At 33.2% G+C, this 21,773-nt stretch overlaps 1 protein-coding gene across 2 annotated transcripts in view; it reads left to right on the top strand.

Annotated features, from left to right (window-relative positions):
- Positions 1 to 21,773, top strand: part of CNTN1 (contactin 1) — a 371,087-nt gene that overhangs the window by 137,018 nt on the left and 212,296 nt on the right. Inside the window, exon 1 of one of the 2 annotated variants that reach the window (XM_079938239.1) lies at positions 133 to 225. The exons of the other annotated variant lie outside the window; for it this stretch is intronic. The gene's annotated coding sequence lies outside the window, so the exon portion shown is untranslated. Of the gene's footprint in view, positions 1 to 132; positions 226 to 21,773 lie in introns of those variants that run through there. 2 annotated transcript variants of the gene reach the window in all.

Raw genomic sequence — 21,773 nt, 5'->3', positions numbered from 1 at the left:
ATGTAGAGAGCCAGCTTTACTGTCATCTAACCTGCTCTCCCCAGAAGGTTGGCTGAAGGATGGGAGCGGCTGTGCCTGCCTCTGAGGTCACAGCTTGAAGTCCTTTTAACTTGCTTTCTGCTGCAGGAGAGAGACGTACTGTGGTGTGACTGTCGCTGCATTCATTCAAATGGACAGCTTGCAATAAATACTATACACAGAACGTCAGATAATTCAGCATATGAGGTAAGTCCGAGGTTTTTCTCTAGGTTAGTAAATTCCAAGGGAGAATGTGCTGAGTTAGGAAAGGGTGATGCAGTGTTAGTAGGATTGACTCACACCTCAGTATTGCTATGCGGTGTCAGGGTTCTCAATTTTTATGTTAATTGAAAGCTGATTTTATTTTATATTTTTGACAAGTTGCCGTAGGGTATTTTATCTTGCACGCAAAAGCTTTTCAAGAATGTACCAGAGCTCAGATGTGTGTCTCAGATAGACAGAAACCTGCAAACTGGGGAGGGGCAGCACTGAAAGTATGAGCTGAATCAATAAAAAATTACCTCCTGTGGAGAAGTTTTAACAGGGCTGTGGTATTCCTTTGGCTCCTATTATTTCCTTAATGTCAATAATTTCAAATTATGGTAAAAAATGTTGGTAAACACCAAAAATGCTCAATCCTTTCCCCAGAAGCAGAGGAAAGCACTGAGGTACTCAAACTCAAATACTGTGTTGCATACAAATGGAACAGATGGAATTAAAGTAATTTGGACTAGCTTGTCCTTGAAGGAAGGCCTTGTTGTCAGAAACAAAACAGTTTGACTTCTACCTGTAGTGTTTTGGTTTTTTTTCCCTCTTGTCCAGAATGCCTTACTCCAAAAAGAATGCATAGATGTAATATTTTGAAATTTATGCCCCCATCCACCAAAAAAGTTTTCTTTCCTTCTTGGTCTTTTAAAAATTAAGCTTATACAATTGCAGAACCCACTGTATAAAAGCCAAATAAAATTTACAAAAACTCTGCAAAACTGAAAAATATAGTTCTATCTACTACTATATTTGCCAGTCTTTGTGAATTAAAGCTGCTTGCTTAAATATCATGACAAATAATTAATAAATATGCAGATAACGTGCAGTATGATATAAATTCCTAAACCTTTCTTTAGGGTAGGAAAATAGCATTTAATAAACATTCAGCAAGAAACTCTAGATATAGTAAAAATTTTTAAGGATGCTTTTCAACAGTACATTTATACTATTAGTATATATATGTATACACATATGCATAGATGTACATATATGCATACATACATATATGCATTATAATATATAATTTATGAAACATAATATATGCAATATAACAGGTATATCATATAAATTAGATAATATAACATTGCCTACTTCTCAAGTATGTTAATTGATGCTGTTTTTAAAAATTTGTTTGCTGAATAATCTACCAAGAACCAGTAATAGATAAGGCCAGTATTTTTTGTAAAATAAGGATTATTATTAAAAAATAAAAATTAAAAAAGGAAATAGAGTAATGATAGTAAGACCACAGGAAAAATACCCTTCAAGCATTTCACAGTACATTTCAGTTCTGCTACAGTGTTACTCCTCTGTTACTTGGCTTTCCTGTCAACTGTCTGGTGGTGGTGTGGCACTGCGCTCCCAGCACTGTAGAATGTGTTTTATGAGGACACTCACGTGTGAGTTTTTACTTAGGGAGGGGAAGAAAGGGAGGATAGGTAACTGCCTATATGTCTTAGAGGTCTCCCGTTGCTGAGTCATGGCATTCAGTTCTGCTTAAATGCCTCCTGAATGAGGTGGCCCCTTAACAGCTACTAAAATGGAATCTAAAAGAAAATGAGAAAGAATGGAGGGAACAGAAACTTAAAGGTATTTATTACCTAATGACATACTAAATTCTGAATAATGAGTATAATGGCAGTGCTACTTGTTGGAGCTGGCTGAGGTGACAGTAGAAGAAAAGCCCCCATGATGGGTGACAAGATCATAGCAGTGAAATTAATGGACCAACTTGGGGAGATTGTATAGACAAAGGGTTCTATGTAACATTGCACTTGTACTTACCTAAGCCTCTTTGTCATTGTTCTAGTCTCAACCCAGGCCATTAATCAGTCTCACTGAAAATATCTAATGGTTTTGATAAAGAATATTTCCCAGGTCGTCTGACGGGAATCTGGAAAGAGATGTGCTCAGTTCCCAATTCCCACATTAGTTGCAAATAATTTTTATAGGTTATCAATTGAGAGAAAATAACAAGAGATTAATGAGAATATTTGAAAATCAACCACAATATATGAGTTGAGACACCAAAATGAGTTTAGATAATGATTATTATGGCAAAGTATAATAGTATTAAATTCAGTTGGAAAGGAAACTAAAGATATAAAAATGGTATAATAAAATGGAAAGAAGGAAAATGGAATGAAAAATCTATATAGTAGTGAAATATCAAATGTAAAATTTTTGAAAGTGAATTTAATCCATAGTTGATATATATTATTTATGCCTCTAAAATCAATTTATAAGAATTCTGAAATATTATGATTCACTAATATAAGGTTTTGTAATTTAGCTTAAAAATGAATTTTAAAGGTGACTTATAGTGATAAATCAGTTGAGAAGAATATTTTAAACTGGTAAACAAGCAACTTTCTTATAGAGAATAAATATATATATTAATAAGGGATGTTTTCACCTACATTATAATAAATCTAAGAAGAAAACTGTATCTCTATCTATACTATATTCAGCATTAAATAAGATTATAGAAAAGTTATGAATCATTTATGGAAGATTAGAAGAGTAAAAGATGAGAGATGATATGCCCATTTTCCAAACCTAAAACACACATACGAATTGATTAAATCTGAGTTTACATTTATAAGACAAGGTAATCCCCTATAGGGTTCTTTAGTAAATAGTCCTGATGTGCTACAAGCTTTGTAAAATACACAGAAAACTTTTTTCAAGTATGAATTTATAACAAAGAGTGATACCAAGAGATTTTATATTCTTTTCTCTTACATTGGAGAAAACGATAAAATTAGTTCCTCCTTAAAATATTTTCGCTAAGAAATTATAGTTTATGAAACATTTTCCTTTTATATATGCTCTTAGGAGTTGACACTGATGAGTGTGTCTTTTTTTTTTTTTTTTTTTTTTCTGTACGCGGGCCTCTCACTGTTGTGGCCTCTCCCGTTGCGGAGCACAGGCTCCGGATGCGCAGGCTCAGCGGCCATGGCTCACGGGCCCAGCCGCTCCACGGCACGTGGGATCTTCCCGGACCGGGGCACGAACCCGTGTCCCCTGCATCGGCAGGCGAACTCTCAACCACTGCGCCACCAGGGAAGCCCAAGAGTGTGTCATTTTAATATAGCTTCATGCATGTTTCACCAATTTATTCCCTCTGATTATAAATATACATTTTACCCAATTATTTATTGTTTCCTAATCACTTTAATCTTACAAGACAACTCAGTGTAATGAAGAAGCATTTATTAAGGTCTTCTTGTGTGCTTTTTCTAGGTACTCACTGTAGATGCAAAAAAAAGATGAAGGGCTATGCTTTCAATAGAACAAATAGTTCAAATGTAGGAAAAAAATTAGAGCATAGCATCAGGCAAAATACTTGGTTAAAAGTTTTAGTGTCACAGGAGAAAGGGGGAACCAAGCTCAGAAATGTTAAGTGGAGTCCAGGAGAAGAATGTGCATACAGGGGTGGAAACAAAAATCAATATTATATATTCTGGTGTCAGGACTTAAATAGAGGAATTGTATAGGTGTAGGTGAGAATAAACAAGGTGGGAGCAGGTTGTTAAGAACTTAACCAACAGAATAACTTGCTTAGACGTGGGTCTTATAGTTATTGGGTACTCACAGACATTATTTAATCACACTGGAGTCATTTAATGCTAAAGATATTTCTAATCTCTGAATCAGATGAATTCTCAACATTTCTTTTTAATGATTGTTAATCCTGAATTGAATATTGTATTAACTATATATTTTTTTCTGTAATCTAATGCTTTGCCTTGCTAACCATGGAGGGACTGCACCTCCCAGGGTGAGCTAATCACGGGAGTTAGTAAGCCACTGGCCCTCAAGTTCCCTTTTCAAATGCAAACCAACCAATCCAAAGCCCTGCCTTCAACCTTCTTATTAGAATTCTCACATCAAGACAACTAGGTACAGCCCCAATGCCCCAGAGCTACCTAAAATAATTCAAACTGGCCAATCCTAAATCCACTTTTATCTTGCCTCCTTCCTGAGAAAACCATAATAAAGGCTCTTGCCCACAGTTACCCTTTTCCCTCTGCCTCTTGACCAAACCTGCACCCCCATGATTCCTTGTGTGTCCCCAGGCATGTCCCGCCTTCTCAGGATCTGTGAATATAACAAGCTATATTTTTCAATGACAGTCATCACCAGATCTATTGGCCTTACCATACCTAGATAACAATAAAACATATTAAAATAAACATGAAAAACTTATCAACATCTTTTTTAATGTTAATTAACATCAGTAGAAGTATTACATTCCTAGTATTTAAAATAAATCAGTCAAGTCTTTCTGAAATCATTATCTTTTTATTAAAATGCTATATTGATAGCACAAGTTCATATACCTGAAGCACAGTGAGGCCAAACAAACCTAAACGTCGGAGTTTGGAGCAGTGAAAGGTTAATTGCAGGGCCATGTCAGGAGACGGATGGCTCATGTCCCCAGAAACCTTGAACTCCCCAAAGGGTTTTAGCAAAGCATTTTTAAAAGCCAGGTGAGGGAAGGGGATTGCAGAGTGTGTGATCAGCTTGTGCACAGTTCTTTTGTTTGGCTGATGAATGAGGTAACGGCTGTGTCACAGGGGTTAACATTATCAATCCTCAGGCTCCAGTAGGCTTGGGGGCTATGTGCTTATGGTCTTCAAACAGTTAATATTTTCCATTTGGTAGGGGTTTTTCACATCTGTAACACAATTCAGGAAATGTGCATCCGATACTGTAATCTACATACTCCAGAGAGGAGCTAAAGCAGAGGATATGGGGGGAAGGCCTGTCCTGGGAAGGCCCCATAAGTGTCCTGCTCCATTACATTATTATTTTGAATATAAGAGTAATTTCTAACTGAACCTCCTGTAAACACAAGCTTAATTCTTTTCTAAGTTGTGGTTGATAGAGGAAGGGTATTACTCCAGAAACGTGAGTGGACAATTAGTTTTTAGTCTCATTACAAGGTACGTAGGTCTAAAGTTTTAAATATTTTCCTGAGTCCACTTTAACTTGTAGTATGTTTCCTCTGCTACATGAAAATAAGCATCTACCTCATCAAGCAACTAAATCAATGCCAAGGGAAAATGCCACCTTATGCTCCTTAAATATCAAATTCTGAAACTGTAATAATCAAATGCTGATGTTGTTTATATAGCCTCTTTGGCATCCAGTAGGCAACTATAACACACATCTTAAATAAAAAATATTTCTGCTACATTAAGCCTAAAAATTTGAATTGAACTGTCTTGAGAATGTGGTGTTCAAGGAAAGGTTTTTGGTAATCAGTGAATGCAGAACTTTGGAACAATGGCAAATGCACTTAACCACAGGACTAAGAAGAGTTGAGCCACACAGAAGTAGTGTGCAGAAGAAATGTATATGAAAAGACATTAGTGATATCTTTCAGTAGTGCATGCTATTCCTTCAAAACATTATGATTAAAAGAAGCTGAGAAAAGTAAATGACTTTAAAGCATAGAAGAATTAAAACATTAAATGCATGTTTGAGCATTTTGGCTTTTAACTTCCCTATCTACTCCAAGATTGTGTGATTATAAGTAACTATTGCAATCACAATAATCCTTTAAGAGATAAACTTTTGATAAAGAAATTCAAGTAGATAATTGGAGACAATTTAGATTGGGAACAGGTTAGAAAAGACACTAGTCATGCTAGCAGATGGAAGGGCAGCAAGGTAGGTGGCTGGGAGAGAATCTGGAGGCGGAGCTGTGCCAGAAAGAACATAGGAATTTAAACAGATGGAAGATGATATAAAGTTGGCAACACGAGAAGCTGGGTGACAAACAGAAGAAATCTGTTGAAGAACTGGGTGAGCAGGAAGCCAAGAGGTGAATTAGGCGGACTAGTGATAAACTAAATAGGTCAGTATGAGGGCACCCAAGTTCCAGAATAAATAGGTAAGAATAATGGAAAACTGCAATTTTTCCCTTTACTTGAACGTAGGAAATGACTTTTATTATAATTTTTAAAGTGCTTTAAAACCATGATGAACGCTGATCTTCTACAGAGGAACAGTTTTAGTAGAAAATTCTGAGATGTTTACTACTGAGGAAATGTATTCTGTGAAATTATCATGAACATAAAATTTATTTATTATTTACTAGTTTTGTGTTTCCTATAATTTGAGTTCTGGCCCTGGCTTGGAGGATTTGGCTGGAAAATAATACTGAGAGGTAATACCTGTAGAGAATAAGAACTTTAATCCTTACCAAAAGAGGATTTATCAGACTGTGGAAAATCTGAACATAATATTATCTTTAGAAAAATTTCTTATGTTGTACTTGCCTGTTAAAAGTGATAGTAGCTCTGTCTCAGTGAACATTAAGAAGATGATTACAAGTCATTTTGTCTCATTTTTGTCTTCGGACTTATCTATCCTTAAATCACTACATTCATGGACAATTATCCATGCTTACAAACACTTGGTAAAATTATATAACATAGTTAAATACTTTAAAATTTTATTTGTCATTATAGACAAATATAAAAGTGCCGTATACAGGAACATTTGTATGAGAATCTTGGCATTATGTCTATCTTGATCTTCAGATAGATACATGGGTTCTAAGTGCAAGAGACACTGCCATTTGCTACGTTTATAAATTTAGAATTAACTTCACTCTTTCCTTTTGTTCTCCAATCTAACCTCTAAACTTATTTTTCTGATACATCAACTCTATTTCTCAGATATTTCTTGCTATCTATTTTACTAGCCAAAGTCCTTATGCCACTGTGTCTAAAACTCTTATGTTTATTGCCAGCATAATTATTTCTAAAATATCTGCATTCCAATTAATCCCCCACACAGAGCAAGGATCATTTATCAACAGTTGTCTAGACTGTATGACTGTTCTTTTGGAGTGATGCATTTAGTTGCAACTTCAATCCCTTGAATTAAACTTTTGAGCACAAAGCTAGTAACAGTATCTTCCCAAGTTCCAAGTGCCCACTTTATGTGTGTGTGTAGATGTGTGTGTGTGTATGTGTGCGTGTGTGTATACACACACAACTCTCTTGAATTGAAGAACCATATTTGGCAAATCTTGCACATATGCTAGCTACTATGCCAGACTTTGGGGATACAAAAATGAGTACAACATGAACCTTTCCATCAAAGAGTTTATATTCGGATGGAATAAATAGATTTATATATACCAGATACTATGGTACAATCTAATTGATGGAATGTTATTATATTCATATGTAATAGATATGTATATTACCCTACATGATTGTGAATCTCTTGAGGTCAGGGAACACATTAATTTATTAATTCAGCAAATGTTTATTAAGCTTCTTTTATGTGCATTGGCTATGCAAAGGGAATTACATTCCTTGTTTCCATGGATAGAATAGTCTGTTAAAAGAAGGAGAGAAAATAACTGAAAGCTCACTGGACAAAGCTAACACTTGTAAAGGTAGAAGCAGGTACAGTAAGTGCATATAAATTGAGCTCTAGCTAAAATTAAGGGAGGACATCAAAAATAACTTCCTGAATGAGGTAGTAAAATGATACTTAAAATAGTTTAGCAATATCGGTATAATGATTTAGTCAGTGCAGTCATGAAATAAATGGTGTTGACTGTAAATTTCAGAGGTTCACACTAAAAAGAGATAGGTAATTAAAATACAACTTGAAAGGAAAAAAGGTTTTGCTGAGATCATGCTTAAATGAATAATCTCATTTAATCCTCTCTAGGAGAATATGAGATCCTCACTTTAAAGATGGGAAAACTGAAAGATAGAGGTTATACTGTTACTAAAACTCTAGGTTCAGGATTAGGAGATTAAAGTTTCTTTTCTATATCCCCATAATTTTACTAAATTTTCTTGGCACTCTGCAGGAAACTTCAAATGTCAATGCATGCATATAATCAATGACATTTTGAACCCCTATGTTCATAAGTTTGTTCATCTTCCTTTCATTGTAACTAAAATGGGCATAATGGAGGCAGTGCAAAATTGAAAATTAATTTTTATTATTATTTACTAGAAGAAAGTCAAGTTTAATTTGAAAAAGAAACTATCCATAAGCATAATCTAAGGTCAAAAATGGTCATTTTGCTCAAGTATGGAAAATCTGACTAGTGGATAAGGAACAAAATGACACTTGAAGAATACATAAATTTTACAAGATGTCCAATATATATGTACCCAGCTTATTGCAGAGTAGTCTGATGAATAATGTTTTTAATAAATTTATATTAATTAGTTCATTATTAGTTCCTCTAAAATATGAATTAATTATGAGTAATTTTAAAATTCTTTTGTTGGGGGAAATGCTTTTAGAACCCTTTTCTTCTTCTTAACATCTTCAGTAGAAAAAATGATATTAACTAGGGGAGTTTTCTGTATTTGATTGAAGAATAGAAAGGGTGCCTGCATTCCCAGTGTCTAGCACAGTGCCATGAACATAGTAGATGTTCAATAAATCTGTGTTGAATGAATGTTCACATGAATTAATGTTATCACATTTTATTAATTATAAGACACTACTGTTTAAGTCACACTATCAAATGAATAGACTTTGGGGAGAATATTCATTATGTTAATTATACATATCAAATGCAAGGTGAATCCTGTAGTAGGAGATATTTTTCTCTTTTTTCTTTTTTTTATTGAAGTATAGTTGATTTACAATATTACATGAGTTTCAGGTGTATTACATAGTGATATTTTTATAGATTATACTCCATTTAAAGTTATTATAAAATAATGGCAAAAATCTGTCTCGAGCTAGCTTAAGCAAAAGGGGAGATTTATTGGAAGGATATGGTGTCACGTGACTCAAAGCTGTACAAGCAAATGTTGGGAAGGATGGGTTGTGATGTAGCTGGACCTAAAGTATACCTGTACCTGGATATCTGATTGTCCTATCAAAAGTGTCAACTTCTCTGTGAGTGTGGTTTTCAATCTCAGTGAAGATCAACTTTGATATATGCCTTCGGGAACATGTCTGGCTACCAAGATTTAGATATCTTTCTATCTTGTAGCCCCTTCTCTCCCACCTCCACCACTAGCTGAGTGTATTTTGTGATAGTTTTTACAAAGACTATGTTGAAATTGGCAAGTTCAGGTGATTGGAATGAACAAAGTGGTTTTTTTTTACATTATTGATTAGAATATTAATGCAAAAATATTTGGTGCTTTAAAACTTGAACAAATATTCTGTCCAGCAAAAGTGCTGTGGCTATTTTAATTAAAGATAAATTATGGCTTATGCAGAAGTTATGTCAATAGCAGAGATGAAATTAATAAAAAATGTTTTAAATTATTTTTAATGATGTTCAACATATTTTCAGACACCATGGGAACAATTGTTCTGTTTATGTCCATATTTCCAGCAATTAGCGCATTGCCTGAAATATTGTAAACAGCTGGTAAATATTTGTCACTAATATATTGATAATAAGGTCTTCTTCATTCACATAATTAATTCATAACAGTAATAATGAAATGGACTACACTGAGGCAGTAGGAATGTTAAGAAAGTATTTAAAATATCAGTGTGTGTATTCCATGTTGTGACCTATTCACAGCTAAATGACAAATTATATAAAACAATATATTTAGATGTAAGTGACCTGAAAGATAAGTAGAGATCCAAGCCATAAAGAATGTGTCTTGTTGAGTCTGGATTTGTATCATTTATTAAAGATGACTCGAAATTGTACATTGGTTCTTTGGAACTTACTCAAGATGTTAAATACATAGAAAATTCTTGAGGGGAGTAGAACTAAGCACAAATAATAATAAAGATACTGAGAGAAGTGGCTATTTGTCCCAGAATACTCAGCTAGAAGAGAGAAAACATGGCCAATTGTTTACATAGATATATTTGGATAAGACCTTTACAGCAGAGGATGAATACCAAATACTGTTGATTTTTTAATAAATGATATATTTTAATCATTTTTTGTAGCAAAAAGAAAATTCTTTGGCACAGTGATTATTTTGAAGTTATTAAATGCAAAAAAAAATCTAATCTAATAATTTTCTCTCTCTGTATTTTATTGCAGTAGGATATAGCCCTCACCTATGCAAATGTTAATGCCTTTAGGTGAAGCCCTCCTTTTAGTTAAATTGAACTTAAATAGATGCTTCATGCAGTAATGAAGAAAATATTTTTGTTAATCCAAGATGAAGATTATTTAGAATTTGTCTGTCTAGTCCCTCATCAAGGATAAAATGAAATTTTAGAGTTGGAATGTGTCAAATGAAATTGTGACTAATCCTTAATTTTTGCATGTGGAAACTGAGTTTCTAATGATTGAGAGTTACAGTTTAAGGCCTTCTATTTAGACATACCTACATATAGAAAAACAAGTTTCAAAGTGTACATGGTTAAGAAGTCAATAATAACATAAAAATTGCAGTAATATTTTCCCTTAACTGTAGAATTCTTGTTCAGATGTAATGTTCTTCATGTAATTAATTTCTTAGCTTAATGAAAATATTTTTGTTTTTTTAATTTTTTTGAATTTATTTTTTTTTTTTTGAATTTTTGAAATTTTGAATTTTATTTTATTTTTATACAGCAGGTTCTTATTAGTTATCTCTTTTATACATATTAGTGTATACATGTCAATCCCAATATCCCAATTCATCCCCCCACCCCCCACTGCTTTGCCACCTTGGTGTCCATATGTTTGTTCTCTACATCTGTGTCTCTATTTCTGCCTTGCAGACTGGTTCCTCTGTACCATTTTTCTAGATTCCACATATATGCATTAACATACGATATTTGTTTTCCTCTTTATGACTCACTTCATTCTGTATGACAGTCTCCAAGTTCATCTGAAAAATGTTTTTAATGAATTGCTTTTGCTTCTCTAAATTATCTATCTCAAGAATCATTCTTAAGAAAAGAAATTTTAAATGAAAGAAAATTATTTCTCTGTGATTCAGAACACATATAATTCTTAGATCTTAACCACAGAACTATAATGCTCATTCATGAACATTGATTAGGAAATGGGCACCCCTTGAGACATGCTCAGTATCAATATAAGCTTAATTCTTCTTTAAAAGAGCTAGTCATGTGTCAATCAATGTGCTGAAAATAAATGCTTTGGTTATATGACTTAAAAACAGAATTTTCAGTAGCTTATAACTTAGGAAGAAATAGGAGTAAATGTGTTAAAGCTGAAATGGGGGTCGTATGAATTTCTATTGCTCATATGGAAGATTGATTAGGATTAAATTGGCCCAGCAAAGTGTAGATATGCAATAGATACTAAATGCAGAAAAACGATGATCATAGTGCCTAGCAACTGCTAAAACAGGGAGAATGAAGAACACATATTTGTTAATTGCCTGTAATTGTTACTACCTGTTTCACAGTAGAATTACTGTTTATTGTGTTTTGTTGACAGAATAAAGCATAATTTAAAGAGGGAAATTGGTACACCAACATTTATTCATTTTTCACTCTGTGCTAGGCATTGTGATAAGTGTTTTGCATATTTATTAAAATGTTATCACTGGAGTAACAATAAGTATTTAAAATGTGTTAATAAAACCCAATATTTTAATTTTGTATAAGAAATGATATTTTTGTCATATATGTGTCAAATACAAGTGATTAGTTATTTAAAAATAATTTAGTATTAAGTCTTTATTTATGCAATACATAACTGAATATGAGACAAATTACAAAGAAATATAGTCTCCTATTTACTTATTATTTTGGTAAGAATAGAGCAATTAAGTTTGAGCTCTAAAGAAACATATCAAAATGCATTTGAGTAGAATGGAAATCAAATATTCCACATAGGCAGTAAAAATAATTGTACACAGATTGAGTTAATTGGGGAACCTGAATCATGTGTTAATTTTAGAGCCTGATCTAAATAAAATGAATTCAGCAGACAAATCAATGGAAAAGATCCAGTTTATTGATGATAGAAGAGATTACTTTAGCAATGCACTGTAGTGGAAGTTAGAAAAACATATTGAGATTTGATAATTGATATTAAAAGAAGAGAGCAAATCTACCAGTAGTTGGAAAAAAAAAAGTTGGCAAAAATTGGGGGTGAAAGTGTTAACAACTCAAATGCTTCCATTAAGTTTCCTTAAAGACTTAAGTATTCACTTCCTTTCTTCCTATGCATCATCATCCCATAGAGCAGTTTTTCATTTTCAATATTTCTAACAAATTAATTCAAATCAGCCGAAGTTTTCTTTTTTGTTTTCTACTTGCATATTTTGGAATGAAAATTGAAGTTACTAGTGGTTGCTCCTTCTTTCAATCTGTGTCACTTTCAAGCATTGTGTGACCTACTTATGCTAACTAAAAATGTGAACTAAAAATTATTTGAATTTTATTGTTTGCAAAGATCTTAGGAAAAGCTTGAAAAATAGTGAGTTAATAATGTGACTAACAACTAGAATTATATCTTACTATTTATGCCACAGACACATTCCTAAATAGGGAGCAGTAGAGTTAAAGCTTGAAGGAGTGAGTTGTTCCTCCAGAGCTTCTAAACTTCTAAACTCTACACATATATTGTCATAGGAGAAGAAAGCTTTATGCCTACATAGAATGAACTCTCACAGCTGCAATTTGACACCAGAATTAAGATAAGAATATGTTTATGAAGAATGCACCTGATTTTTTCTTTTAAATTATTTTTTTTTCCCAATGACATTTCTATAACATCAAAATTTTTCTTAGTGTTCAATGTTAGGAATTTTTTTTTTTTTTGCATTGTCAGCTAGGCAGATTTTAGCTAAATATTCCTTTCAATTAATAAGTAATGTGCCCTAAGCTAGGTTACATGATTTCCTTCATACTGGGATCTCATTCTTCTATCACTGTGTTAAAAGCTTCGTTGACTATGTAAGCTGTAACAGATTCCTTTTGGAAGCATTAGTGAATATATAATGAACAAATAAATATGTGAACAATTTATGAGAGTTAGCATCTAGACCTCACTGGTTTTGACTGAGTCAAGAGATTAAAGTGCTATTTTGGAATTTATGAACAATATGGAATTTATGGAATTTTGGAATTTATAAATTCCAATTTTGGAATTTATGAACAACTAATCTGACCACATATAGTTCTCTTTAAAAGAGATAAAATGTAATAAAATAAAGAAAGAATATTTCAAAGATGCTTTTCTGATTAATTATAACTTTTTTTCAGGGCTTTTGCTGGATGTGTTTCATATGTCTGGCAGCCAGTGTAGTCTTTAGGGCTTCTCAAAGATGAAACTCCTACTTAAGTTGTACAGTACTGAATTATATATCATGGCTTTGTAGTACAGACAGAATCTAGAGCATCTGAAAAAGAAAAAAAGGCAGTAGGGACTGGTTATAAAGGAGAAAAATCACTTCTTTCTCTATGAATTGACCTCTCAGACAAAAATAATCAAATGTAATATAAGACTATAATATGATAATATCTGTGATAGATCCATATAACTAAGCATAGATAATGAAGTATCAAAAGAAAACATCTCTGTGTGGTTAAAAGTATCAATAAATACGAATGTGGTAGTATCATCAAACTACTGGACTGATTAAGAACCTGAAAACCTGAATGTATTTCCTTTGAAATTTCAGACAAATTACTTAACCCCTCTAAGCTTCAGGTTACTAATCTTAAAATGGGAGTTAGTAATATTGGCCTCACCAATTTTCAGACTGCTTGTGGAGTACACATAAAAATTTCATGGAATTGTTAATAATTTTTACACCTCTAAAAGAAAAGGTATAAAAACCAAAAAAGTAATTTTAACATTAATAGCAGCAATAAAACTTATACTCTTGGTAAAGAAGGTTAATTTAATATCATCATTACATATATTTATATGTTTATATAACATTATATATATGTGTGTGTATATATATATATAGTCTCATTCAGGGAAAGTAAAAAATGAACAAATGCAAAATTTATATTAATAATTGACCCCCAAAACAAGTGTATTGTAGGTTGGAAATCATAGTCAATTTTTGAACAATTTCCTGCAAAATTGACTCACAGTTATGCTCCAATCCACTCTATCCATCTATCCTCTTGTCCTCCTTATCCTCACAAATACTAATAAGAGCACTTAGTTGGGATTTACAAGGGGAAACAGAGATAACACCTTTGTAAATATTTTTGTAATAATTATTAATAACTAATAGTGATTTGTATTATTAAAATAAAGATTTTCAAACAATTTCTCAGCCATGTCAGGTATAACCAAAGCAAAACAAACTCAAATTAGGAAGAGCCTCTCTATTTTTTCTGCTGTGAGTCATAGAGTACTATCTTAGTGGGAAACATATAAATGAATTAGTAAAGAATCAATCAATCAACGAATCAACTCTTTAGAGGATATTAAAGTTGTCTATTTGTTGATGCTTACAACTTTAGCATTATAAGTGCTGCTTGTTGATTTCTATTTAAATTAAATTGTGTTTTATACAAAGGCACCTCACAATTTGCACATTTTTTCTTAACATTCTTACTATGGATATTCCTTACTATGGATATTATACTGTTCATTATGAAATCAACTCACAACAAATCTAATTGTTCATTTCATATTTTTAAAAGACTGTCAGCTTAAAGTTTTTGAGGACTTGGCCAGGATTATCTTTTCTCTTGATTTTTCAGATAAGAGTCTGAATTGATTCAGTACTTTTCAAATGTTGCATTAGCTGCAATCCAAAGTCCTGCAGGGCTCCCTAGGAGTGTGGTAAAAGGAGTGAATAGTAACTAAAAGCTCTGCTTCTTTATGTGTCATAAAACAGAATGGAATTGTTAAAGCCTCCAATCTATTCCTTGATTATGCTTTGTATTTTAGAAAAAGCTTTCACAAATGCAGACACACAGTCTGAATCTATTATTGTTCCTATTTCAGCTGACATAATCAAAGTTATCCAAAGTGATGATATCAAAATATGAGCTTGGCTGGAGTAAGTTGCTTGTCTAGATAAATAAGATAGATAGTTTTTGTATTCTTCAGCTGTCTATGAGATTATACTTGGTTCAGATATACACCAATTGACTTGAAAGTATTTTTTATGGGAGTAAAGTATTTGTTAATGGGAGTTGTGTATGAAGCTATTTATTCATCTTTGCATTATTACTGCACTAAACTGAAACCAATTACAAATTATCCAGTCTCTTATTTTATTATTTTTCATTTTTAGCTTTAAAATACCCCCCTTTTTGGCATAAGGATGATAAATTGAACTCAGTGTTAATGGTTATGTCCATTCAGTTGCCTTCAACAAGGACATCTAGACCACTCATCTAGACATCATTCATCTAGATCACTTTCAGACTGTAGGACATAAAAGGGAAATATTCCAATTGGGATTCTGTTTGGGATTGTATTTATCATACAGTGAAATTTTGATTTTCTACAAAGTCATTTCCAAAAGCTTTGCATAGACTGCTCCTCAAAAAAATAAAAACAGAACTACTATGTTGTCCAGCAATTCCACTCCTGTGTATATATCTAGAAAAAACAAAAAACACTAATTTGAAATGATAGTGCACCCCAATGTTCATAGCAGCACTATTTACAACAGCCAAGATACGGAAGCAACCCAAGTGTCCATCAACAGATGTATGGATAAAGATGTGATATACACACACACACACACACACACACACACACACACACACACACACACATACACACACACACACACACACACACACACACACAAAATGGAATATTACTCAGCCTTAAAAAAGAACGAAATTCTGCCATTTGCAGCAATGTGGATGAACCTAGAGAATATTATGCTTAGTGAAATAAGTCAGAGAAAGACAAATACTGTATGATATCACTCATATGTGGAATCTAAAAGCTAAACCGAATGAATGTATATAGCAAAACATACTCACAGGTATAAAAATCAAAGTAGTTGTTACTAGTGGGGAGAGTGAAGGCGGGAGGAGCAAGATACGGGTATGGGATTAAGAGATACAAACTATTATGTATAAAATAGATAAGCAAGAAGGATGTATGTATATAAGCACAGGGAATCATAGCCATTATTTTGTAATAACTTTCAATGGAGTGTAATCTGTAAAAATACTGAATCACTATGCTGTAACACCTGAAAATAATATAATATTGAAAATCAACTATACTTCAATAAAAAAATAGACTTCTACTACTGGTGGAAACGGGAGCTCTTCAGATCAAGCTCTTAGTGAAAGGTACTGACAGAGCTCCTATGTACCTGGAGTATCAATGAATACTTATGCAAAAACAAGGCTTAGAAATAGAGATGACTCGGTCCTTAATTTGCATGTATTCTTTTCACTTTTCTCTTTCCTTCTTATGCTCTTTGCTTTTCCAGTGCATTAGGGATGAAAGCCCTAACTAAAAAACATCATATATATATATATATATATATATATATATATATATATATACACACACACACACAACACACACACACGTGCAGTGCCTGTGTGCATGCATTTGCATACATGTGTATATGCTTTAAATCATATTTCACAAAAGAGTAGATATTAATGTGAAATAACCAGTCAAAAAGGAAGTTCCATCAACATTTTGGGAGCCCTCTGGGACATCTGACTTTTAACCTTTCACATCTTAGGCTCTCTGGGCTTAGTCTTGCTACAGAGCTACATGCTCATTTTCGTTAAATCAAGCTTTAATTTGTAAAGTTGTTATATATATATCTTATCCTCTCATAATAATTCCTCAGATATTCCTAAGATTGGTGTGAAAGAGATTTTTATTACCATTTCATAGATGAGGAAACAGATTCAGAGAAGTTGGCTTCATAAACATCTTGAGACCGAGCAGCAATAATTATTTTTAATCCAGGCCAGCTCTGCCTGGGATCACTGCTCTTTCTGTACATGGTGTGATTGTGGCTTGGCTTCCAAGCTTTTTATCAGATTTATTAGATTTCATTTTATTTATCCAAAAATGTTTATTAATATTTATGAATCACATGTGTTTTTTTAGCATGATGTTTTCTTCAATTCTTAATGGCATATTCCCCCCACTTTAATGCTATTAAAATTAAGATGTCACAAAAATTAATGTCACAATGACATTTTTACAGAATCTGAAATTAAATTGCTAAAACAAATGATGTGAAAGATCTGAGAAAGCAGTATTTTGTGTCCCTATGCTTAGGAACATACATAATATGTCTTTGATTCTCTTCTCCCTGCTTTTTGCATAAAATCTTTATATGAAGATTCAAATACTATTTCATTATTTCTGTTCTTATAATTCCCCTAAACTGCTGTCAAATCTTACTTTATTAATTTTCATAATCTTCTAAACTTGTTTTTCTAAGTTACTTGATTTCCTCCTGAGAAGATAATTCTCATTGTATAGTTTTCTTTTCTGAGAGAATTTGATCTAATATCTATCAGTTTTTCAGTGATTTCACTGAATAGTTACTGAAGTTTTTCAATAACAGCTTGATTTATTGGAGTCTCTTTTCTTCTTTGTGTTATTTTTTTGTTTTGTTTTTGAATTTTATTTTATTTACTTTTTATACAACAGGTTCTTATTAGTTATCCGTTTTATAATATTAGTGTATATATGTCAATCCCAATCTCCCAACTCGTTACACCATCACCCCCCCACACTTTCCCCCATTGGTGTCCATACATTTGTTCTCTACATCTGTGTCTCAATTTCTGCTCTGCAAATCCGGTTCATCTGTACCATTTTTCCAGGTTCTACATATAAGTGTTAATATATGATATTTGTTTTTCTCTTTCTGACTTAATTCACTCTGTATGACAGTCTCTAGATCCATCCATGTCTCTACAAATGACCCAGTTTTGTTCCTTTTCATGGCTGAGTAATAATCCATTGTATACATGTACCACATCTTCTTTATCCATTTGTCTGTCGATGGGCATTTAGGTTGCTTCCATGTCCTGGCTATTGTAAAAGGTGCTGCAATGAACATTGGGGTGCATGTGTCTTTTTGAATTATGGTTTTCTCAGGGTATATGCCCAGTAGTGGGATTGCTGGGTCATATGGTAATTCTATTTTTTAGTTTTTTAAGGAACCTCCATACTGTTCTCCATAGTGGCTGTATCAATTTACATTCCCACTAACAGGGAAAGAGGGTTCCCTTTTCTCCAAACCCTCTCCAGCATTTAATGTTTGTAGATTTTTCTGATGATGCCCATTTTAACTGGTGTGAAGCGATACCTCACTGTAGTTTTGATTTGCATTTTTCTATTAATTAGTGATGTTGAGAGGCTTTTCATGTGCCTCTTGGCCATCTGGATGTCTTCTTTGGAGAAATGTCTATTTAGGTCTTCTGCCCATTTTTGGATTGGGTTGCTTGTGTTTTTAATATTGAGCTGCATGAGCTGTTTATATATTTTGGAGATTAATCCTTTGTCCAATGATTCATTTGAAAATATTTTCTCCCATTCTGAGGGTTGTCTTCTGCCTTTTTTGTAGTTTCCTTTGCTGTGCAAAAACTTTGAAGTTTCATTAGGTCCCATTTGTTTATTTTTGTTTTTATCTCCATTACTCTAGGAGGTGGATCAAAAAAGATCTTGCTGTGATTCCTGTCAAAGGGTGTTCTTCCTATGTTTTGTTCTAAGTATTTTATAGTGTCCGGTCTTACATTTAGGTCTCTAATCCATTTTGAGTTTATTTTTGTGTATGGTGTTAGGGAGTGTTCTAATTTCATTCTTTGACATGTAGCTGTCCAGTTTTCCCAGCACCACTTATTGAAGAGACTGTCTTTTCTCCATTGTATATCCTTGCCTCCTTGGTCATAGATTAGTTGACCTTGGGAGGGTGGGTTTATCACTGGGATTTCTATCCTGTTCCATTGATCTATATTTCTGTTTTTGTGCCAGTACCATATTGTCTTGATTACTGTAACTTTATAGTACAGTCTGAAGTCAGGGAGTCTGATTCCTCCAGCTCTGTTTTTTTCCCTCAAGACTGCTTTGGCTATTCAGGGTCTTTTGTGTCTCCATACAAATTTTAAGATTTTTTGTTTTAGTTCTGTAAAGAATGCCATTGGTAATTTGATAGGGATTGCACTGAATCTGTAGATTGCTCTGGGTAGTATAGTCATTTTCACAATATTGATTCTTCCAATCCAAGAACATGGTATATCTCTCCATCTGTTTGTATCATCTTTAGTTTCTTTCATCAGTGTCTTATAGTTTTCTGCATACAGGTCATTTTTCTCCCTAGGTAGGTTTATTGCTAGGTATTTTATTCTTTTTGTTGCAATGGTAAGTGGGATTGTTTCCTAATTTCTCTTTCAGATTTTTCATCATTAGTGTAAAGGAATGCAAGAGATTTCTGTGCATTAATTTTGTATCCTGCAACTTTACCAAATTCATTGATTAGCTCTAGTAGTTTTCTCGTGGCATCTTTAGGATTCTCTATGTGTACTATCATGTCATCTGCAAAGAGTGACAATTTTAGTTCTTTTCCAATTTGTATTCCTTTTATTTCTTTTTTTTCTTTGATTGCCATGGCTAAGACTCCCTAAACTATGTTGAATATTAGTGGTGAGAGTGGACATCCTGGTCTTCCTGATCTTAAAGGAAATGCTTTCAGTGTTTCACCACTGAGAATGATGTTTGCTATGTGTTTGTCGTATATGGCCTTTATTATGTTGAGGTTGGTTCCCTCTATGCTCACTCTCTGGAGAGTTTTTATCATAAATCAGTGTTGAATTTTGTCAAAACTTTTTTCTGCATCTATTGAGATGATCATAGGTTTTTCTTCTTCAATTTGTTAATATGGTGTATCACATTGATTGATTTGCGTATATTGAACAATCCTTGCATCCCTGGGATAAATCCCACTTGATCATGGTGTATGATTCTTTTAATGTACTGTTGGATTCTGTTTGCTAGTATTTTGTTGAGGATTTTTGCATCTATATTCATCAGTGATATTGGTCTGTAATTTTCTTTTTTTGTAGTATCTTTGCCTGGTTTTGGTATCAGGGTGATGGTGGCTTCATAGAATGAGTTTGGGAGTGTTCCTTCCTCTACAAAGTTTTGGAATAGTTTGAGAAGGATAGGTGTTAGCTCTTCTCTAAATGTTTAATAGAATTAACATTTGAGAAGCCATTTGAGAAGCCATTTGAGAAGAACATCTGAGAAGCCATCTGGTCCTGGACTTTTGCTTGTTGGAAGATTTTAAATCACAGTTTCAATTTCATTACTTGTGATTGATCTGTTCATACTTGCTATTTCTTCCTGGTTCAGCCTTGGCAGGTTATACTTTTCTAAGAATTTGTCCATTTCTTCCAGGTTGTCTATTCTACTGGCATAGAGTTGCTTGTAGTAGTCTCTTAGGATGCTTTGTGGTGTCTGTCGTAACTTCTCCTTTTTCATTTCTAATTTTATTGATTTGAGTCCTCTCCCTCTTTTTCTTGATGAGTCTGGCTAATGGTTTATCAATTTTGTTTATCTTCTCAAAGAACCAGCTTTTAGTTTTATGGACCTTTGCTATTGTTTTCTTTGTTGCTATTTCATTTATTTCTGCTCTGATCTTTATGATTTCTTTCTTTCTACTAAATTTGGGTTTTTTTTTATTCTTCTTTCTCTCCTTCCTTTAGGTGTAAGGCTAGATTGTTTATTTGAGATGTTCGTTGTTTCTTGAGGTACGATGGTATTGCTATAAACTTCCCTCTTAGAACTGCTTTTCCTGCATCCCATAGGTTTTGGATCATCGTGTGTTCATTGTAATTTGTCTGCAGGTATTTTTTATTTTCCTCTTTGATTTCTTCAGTGATCTCTTGGCTATTTAGTCAGGTATTGTTTAACCTCCATGTGTTTGTGTCTTTTATGTTTTTTTCCCTGTAATTGACTTCTAATCTCATAGCGTTGTTGTCAGAAAAGATGCTTGATATGATTTCAACATTTGTAAATTTACTGAGGCTTGATTTGTGACCCAAGATGTGATCTATCCTGGAGAATGTTCTGTGTGCACTTGAGAAGAAAGTGTAATCTGCTGTTTTTGGATGGAATATCCTATGAATATCAGTTAAATCTATCTGGCCTATTGTGTCATATAAAGCTTCTGTTTCCATATTAATTTTCTGATCTGATTATTAATTTGGATGATTAATAATCATCCAAATGATCTGTCATTTGGATGATATGTCCATTGGTGTAAGTGAGGTGTTAAAGTCCCCCACTATTATTGTGCTACTGTCGATTTCCTCTTTTATAGCTGTTAGCAGTTGTCTTATGTACTGAGGTGTTCCTATGTTGGGTGCATATATATTTATAATTGTTATTTCTTCTTTTTGGATTGATCCCTTGATCATTATGTAGTGTCTTTCCTTGTCTCTTGTAACATTCTTTATTTTAAAGTTTATTATATCTTATATGAGTGTTGCTACTCCAGCTTTCTTTCGATTTCCATTTGCATGGAATATCTTTTTCTGTTCCCTCACTTTCAGTATGTATGTGTCCCTAGGTCTGAAGTGGGTCTCTTGTAGACAGCATATATATGGGTCTT

This window comes from Stenella coeruleoalba (assembly GCF_951394435.1).
Source record: "Stenella coeruleoalba genome assembly, chromosome: 11".
Taxonomy (NCBI): Eukaryota; Metazoa; Chordata; class Mammalia; order Artiodactyla; family Delphinidae; genus Stenella; species Stenella coeruleoalba.
The sequence above is the reverse complement of the archived record's forward strand: the minus strand, read 5'-3'. Positions and strand labels throughout refer to the sequence as shown.